Below are 6,643 nucleotides of genomic sequence, written 5' to 3'. Positions count from 1 at the left end.
TTTAGTAGAGACGGGGTTTTACCGTGTTAGCCAGGATGGTCTCGATCTCCTGACCTCGTGATCCGCCCGTCTTGGCCTCCCAAAGTGCTGGGATTACAGGCGTGAGCCACCGGGCCCGGCCACAAATAATTCTTAAAACTCAATAATAAGAAAACACACAACCTAATTTAAAAATTGGCAAAAATGTTGATATCAAGTGTTAGGCAAATAAACAAAAAAAAAATTTTTTGTTTTTTGGTTTTTTTTGAGAAAGTCTGCTCTGTTGCCCAAGCTGGCGTGCAGTGGCACAATCTTGGCTCACTGCAACCTCCACCTCCTGGGTTCAAGCAAGTCTCATGCCTCAGCCTCCCGAGTAGCTGGTATTACAGGCTTCTGCCACCAGGTCTGGCTAATTTTTGTGTTTTTAGTAGGGACAGAGTTTCACCATTTTGGACAGGCTGGTCTAGAACTCCCGACCTCAGTGATCCACCCGCCTCGGCCTCCCAAAATGCTGGGATTATGGGCATGAGCCACTACACCTGGCAACAACAACAACAACAACAAAATTTAATGAGCAAAAAATGTGAACAGATAGCCCACCAAAGGGGATGTACGAATGGCAAATAAGCATGTGAAAACATGCTGAATATCATATGTCATCAGGGACTTGCAAATTAAAACAGAAAATAGCCAAGATATGAAATTAACCCAAGTGTTTATCAGTGGATGAAAGGATAACAGAAAATGTGGTATACGTACACAATGGAATATTACTCAGACATAAAAAAAAGAATGAAATTCTGTCATTTGCAGCAAGATAAATGGAATCTGGAGACCATTATGCTAAATGAAATAAGCCAGGCACAGAAAGACAAATATCACATGTTCTCATTCACATGTGGGAGTTTAAAAAGTTCATCTCTTGAAGGTAGAGAACAGAGTAATAGTTACCAGAGTCTGAGGGGAGGGAGGCGTGTTGAAGAGAGGTTGGTTAATTGGTACAAACATACAGTTAGATAGAAGGAATAAATTCTAGGGTTTGATAGCACAGGAGGGTGACTATAGTTAACAATATATTGTATATTTCAAAATTACTAGATTTGAAATGTCCCCAACACAAATAAATGATAAATGTTCAAGGTGATGGATATCCTAAATACCCTGAGTTGACCATTACACATTGTAGCATGTATCAAAATACCACATGTACCCTATAAATATGTACAAACATTATATATCAATTTTTAAAAAAACCAGTGAGATAGTATTATATACCTATTAGAATGGCCAAAATCCAAACCACTGACAACACTAAATGCTGATGAGGATGTGGAGCAACAGGAACTTACATTCATTGCTGGTGGGAATGCAAAATGGTACAGTCACTTTGGAAGACAGTTTGGCAGCTTCTTGCAAAACTAAACATACTGTTATCATACAATCCAGCAATCACACTCTGGTATTTACTCGAATGTGTTAAAAACATGTCTACCCCAAAACCTGCACACCAATGTTTACAGTAGCTTTATTCACAGTTGCCAAAAATTGGAAGCAACCAAGATGTCCTTCAATAGGTGAATGAATAAACAAACTGTGATACATACAGGATGGAATATTATTTGGCACTCTAAAGAAATAACATATAAAACCACAAAAAAAAACATGGAGGAATCTTAAGTACTTATTGCTAAGTGATAGAAGCCAATCAGAAAAGGCTATATACTCTATGATTACAATTATATGACATTCTGGAAAAGACAAAACTATAGAGACAGTAAAAAAATCAGTAGTTAGGCCAGACACGGTGGCTTATGCCTGTAATCCTAGCACTTTGGGAGGCTGAGGCGTGGGAATCACGAGGTCAGGAGATCGAGACCATCCTGGCTAACGCAGTGAAACCCCATCTCTACTAAAAAATACAAAAAATTAGCTGGGCATGGTGACTGGCATCTGTAGTGCCTGCTACTCGGGAGACTGAGGCAGGAGAATGGCATGAACCCAGGAGGCCAAACTTGCCATTAGCCGAGATCGCACCACTGCACTCCAGCCTGGGCAACAGAGTGAGACTCCGTCTCAGAAAAAAAAAAAAAAAAAAAAAAAATCAGTGGTTGCCAGGGGCTCAGGGGAAGGGAAGGAGAAATGAATACACTGAACATGGGATTTTTTACAGTTGTGAAATTATTCTGATGCTGTAATGATGAAGACATGTCATTATATATTTGTCAAAACTCATAAAATGTAAAACAAATAGTGAACCTTAATGTAAACTATAGACTTTAGTTAATAATAATGTATTAGTATTCATTTGTCAATTGTAACAAATGAAGAAATATACAGGACTAATGCAATATGTTAATAATAGAGGAAACTAGGGAGTGGAGGAGGTGTTGGTGAGAGGGTAAACAGAAATTCTGTACCTTCTTATTTTTCTGTAAATCTAACAGTGAGCTAAAATAATTGTTTATTCATTAAAAGAAGGCTGATGTTTTAAATATACTAGAAATGTTAAACATTCTTTGCATTGGTTTTATCTTTTTTTTTTTTTTTTTTTTTTTTTTGAGACAGAGTCTCACTCTGTCGCCCAGGCTGGAGTGCAGTGGTGCGATCTCGGCTCACTGCAAGCTCTGCTTCCCGGGTTCATGCCATTCTCCTGCCTCAGCCTCCCGAGCAGCTGGGACTACAAGCGTTCGCCACCAGGCCCAGCTAATTTTTGTATTTTTAGAAGAGATGGGGTTTCACCATGTTGGCCAGGATGGTCTCAATCTCCTGACCTTGTGATCCGCCTGTCTCGGCCTCCCAAAGTGCTGGTATTACAGGCGTGAGCCACCGCGCCCGGCCTTTTTTTTTTTTTTTTTTAAAGGTTAGAAACTCAGTGTCATTTCAGCTTTTTGGCTTTTAACTTTTATGATAGAAGGTAATGGATTAAATTACCAGAAGCCACAGAGTATATACCAGTAACTACAAAAAAGACAGGGGTAATGTAAACGTAAACCCAAACAATGGTTTTTATCCAGGTATTCCCATCCTAATCTAAATGGAGTTCCAGAATAAGAGCACTCTTTGGTTGTTCAGATTTCAAGATGATTCATTGCACAAAAAAAGAAAACTATTGTGATAGTTGTTTTCACCGAACATGTCCATCATGGTGTATCTGAAAGCTCTTTTCCAGGGTGACTCCACCCAAAGCTCCTGCTAAGGGAGCAGCCTAGGCTGTCTTACTCTGCAACACCCACTCATCCTTGCCTTGCCACAACTAATTGGACCATCTGGAACCAGAAGATTCCTATAGAAAAAAAAAAACCAAAGGTAGAACCAGTGTCATGAGGAGGGAGTTAGAGCTGGGGCTGTAAGAGGTCATGTCAAACTAAGTTATAAGACAGCAGAAACTATAAATAAGCAGGGCCCAGGATGAATTTGGAGAAGTTAGCAGGAAGCCAGATTACACAGGAAATCATTGAAAGATTTCAAATCTTTAAAATTAGTATTTAGGGCAGGGTGTGGTGGCTCACGCCTGTAATCCCAGCACTTCAGGAGGACGAGGCAGATGGATCACTTGAGGCAAGGAGTTCAAGACCAGCCATGGCAAAACCTTGTCTCTACTAAAACTACAAAAATTAGCTGGGTACGGTAGTGCGTGCCTGTAATCCCAGCTACAGGGGAGGTTGAGGCATGAGAATCACTTGAGCTAGGGAGGCGGAGGTTGTAGTGAGCCGAGAGAGCCTAGATTGTGCCACTGCACTCCAGCCTGGGCAAAAAGAGTGAAACTGTGTCTCAAAAAATAAATAAACAAATAAACAAACATAAGATGAAATAAAATTAGTGTTTAGAACTTTAGAAACTGAATAGTTATTGGAGGTTGAGGATAGAAGTGGAACCAGATGAGGGGTGGCAGTTACTTGGACTAAAGGTGTGGCGAAGGAAATAGAAGTGGCCATATTCACAGTGTATTTTCACATATAGTTTGCCAAGGACTTAATGATGGACTGAAAGTAGGGAGTAAGGGAGCAATTGGGTGGTTCTTTGTATCACTGACGGAGTTGGAGAGGAAGGGAGAGTAAGAGATTTCAAGTGTGTCAGTGAGGAAACCTTTAGGGAAGCAAAACCACTGTGAGTATTATGAAATAAAGGTTTTATTATGGGAATACTAATTTATATGAGATAAGAGAAGCTGAGAAAGTAATGATCCAAAAGGGAGACTTGGAGAATGAGCAATGTCACTATCCAGCCCTTCACAAGGCTGGGAGAATGAGGAGAGCTTACAGGACAATCTGGAAGCCAGCCATGTCTCGTTCCTGGAGTGAGACCATGAAAAGGAACTACCTAGAAGGCTGTTCTTGGCCAGGCATTGTGGCTCACACCTGTAATCACAGGACTTTGGAAGGTTGAGGCCGGCAGATTGCTTGAGCCCAGGAGTTCAAGACCAGCCTAGGCAACATGGTGAAACCCCCATCTCTAACAGGGCAAAGTGGTGCACACCTGTGGTCTCAGCTACTTGGGAGGCTGAGGTAGGACTGCTTGAGTCCAGGAGATCAAGTCTGCAGTGAGCTGAGATTGTACCACTGCACTCCAGGACGAGATTTTTGTCTCAAAAAGATGGCTATTTTGTGGCTGGTGGCAGGTCTGTGGTCACTGTTGGTTACCACGGTTCGCAATTGGGTAAAACAACAGGCTACAGACCAGGGTAGAGCAAGATGAAGATGAAACCTACCAGCACTTCTGCATGTGCTTTTCACTACATTTAACCAAGTTAATTGCATTTTGTTGTTTCTTCAGTTTCTTCTAAACTAGAATGAAAATGTCCAAAACCATAGCAACTAGCTACATGTGGCTACTTACATTAATTATAATAAAGTCGGCCAGGTATGGTGGCTCACACCTGTAATCCCAGCTCTTTGGGAGGCCGAGGTTGGCGGATCACAAGGTCAGGAGATTGAGACCATCCTAGCTAACACGGTAAAACCCTGTCTCTACTGAAAATACAAAAATGAGTCGGTCATGGTGGTGGGTGCCTGTAGTCCCAGCTATTCGGGAGGCTGAGGCAGGAGAATGGCATGAACCCAGGAGGCAGAGCTTGCAGGGAGCCAAGATTGCACCACTGTACTCCAGCCTGGGCAACAGAGCGAGACTCCATCTCAAAAAACAAACAAAAAAATAGAATAAAGTCTAAAATTCAGTTCTTCAGCCACACTAGCCACATGTCAAGTGCCCAGTAGCTACATGTGACTTGAGATGAATACATTAATATAGAACTTTTCCAATCTTCGCAGAGAGTTCTACTGAACATGTTTCCTTGAAATAAATAATACTCCCTCCCTTTATTTGGCTAGATTGAGGTCTTTAATCTAGCACAAAAGGACCCAATTAGAATAGAGTCACTTGAGACTTAACCATTTATATAAATTAATTGCATTATTGTGTCTATTTTTTCAACTCAGCTGACAAAATGTGACTAGTTCTTCTCTCCTTGTATTTGCATAGAGATTAGTGAAGAGATGAAAAGCCAGCAAGAAGTATATGAGGAAATAAAAGTCCTGGATAACTCAATCACAGAATTCTCCAAGAAGACAGGGATAATCATATAGTTTATCAGACTACTAACTTGTATATCTGTAGTCCTACTTTTATATTAAATATTTTTGTTATAAAAGATAATACATGCTTCAGTAAAAAATTCAACCATTATATAAACATATGAAATAGAAATAAAAATGTCCTGTAATCTCATTGCCAAAGAGAGCTACTATATAAAAATATAATCTGTATTTCTTTCAGTTTTTTTCTCTCTAGATACTAATATTATTTTCACATGTTTAACAAGAACGGTTTCATATCATACATGTTATCTTATGACCATAACTAGCTTTTTCACCTAATATGTATATTTGGGCACGTTCCCTTGTCAGTATACTTCATACTTCATATACTTCAATTTTCAATAGTTGCATAGATTTTACTTTATAGAAGTTTCATAATTTCTATAGCCATCCTATTACTGGTGAGCATTTGGATGGGTTTTTGTTTGTTTTTGCTTTTTTGTTTTATCCATTACAAACAATTCCATAATAAAAGTCTTTGAGTATTTCTGTTATATAAGCATATTTTCATCTACCTCCTTTTTCATGATCTTGACAATTATTTAAATTTATTGTTAAGTTGGCAATTTTATATAGAGGAATTTGCATATAAATAAATGAAGAATATAACTTTTACAATATTAAATCAGTTGCTAAACAGACTCAGTCATGTGTATATTTACTTTGTGTAAATGTTGGTTAGGGAAAAGAGTACAAATATAAACCCCAAAGTCTAAAAATGCTCAAAACCCATTCTATAACTGGAAAAGAGGTGTAAGTGTTAGAGTATAGAAAGGGTAGTTACCGGGCAGAAGGAAAATATAGCCTTAGGGATGGGAAGAAATAAAACTGCATGAAAAGGAATTAAAATTGCCATAGGAGGTTTTAATACTGCACTTTCCTAGGCTAAGGCTGACAATAAATAAAGAAGGACAATAATATTAAGTAATTTTATTAGTAAGTTTAAAGTAGTATTTTATATATATGTTGAACTTGGTATTTACAGAGAATACAACTTTTCAAGCATTTACAGAATGCTGACAAAAATCATGCTCTATGTCACAAAAAAACCTGCAACAAATTTTTTTTTT

The sequence above is a fragment of the Mandrillus leucophaeus genome, unplaced genomic scaffold (assembly GCF_000951045.1).
Source record: "Mandrillus leucophaeus isolate KB7577 unplaced genomic scaffold, Mleu.le_1.0 Scaffold804, whole genome shotgun sequence".
Taxonomy (NCBI): domain Eukaryota; kingdom Metazoa; phylum Chordata; class Mammalia; order Primates; family Cercopithecidae; genus Mandrillus; species Mandrillus leucophaeus.
Note: the sequence above shows the minus strand (reverse complement) of the source record.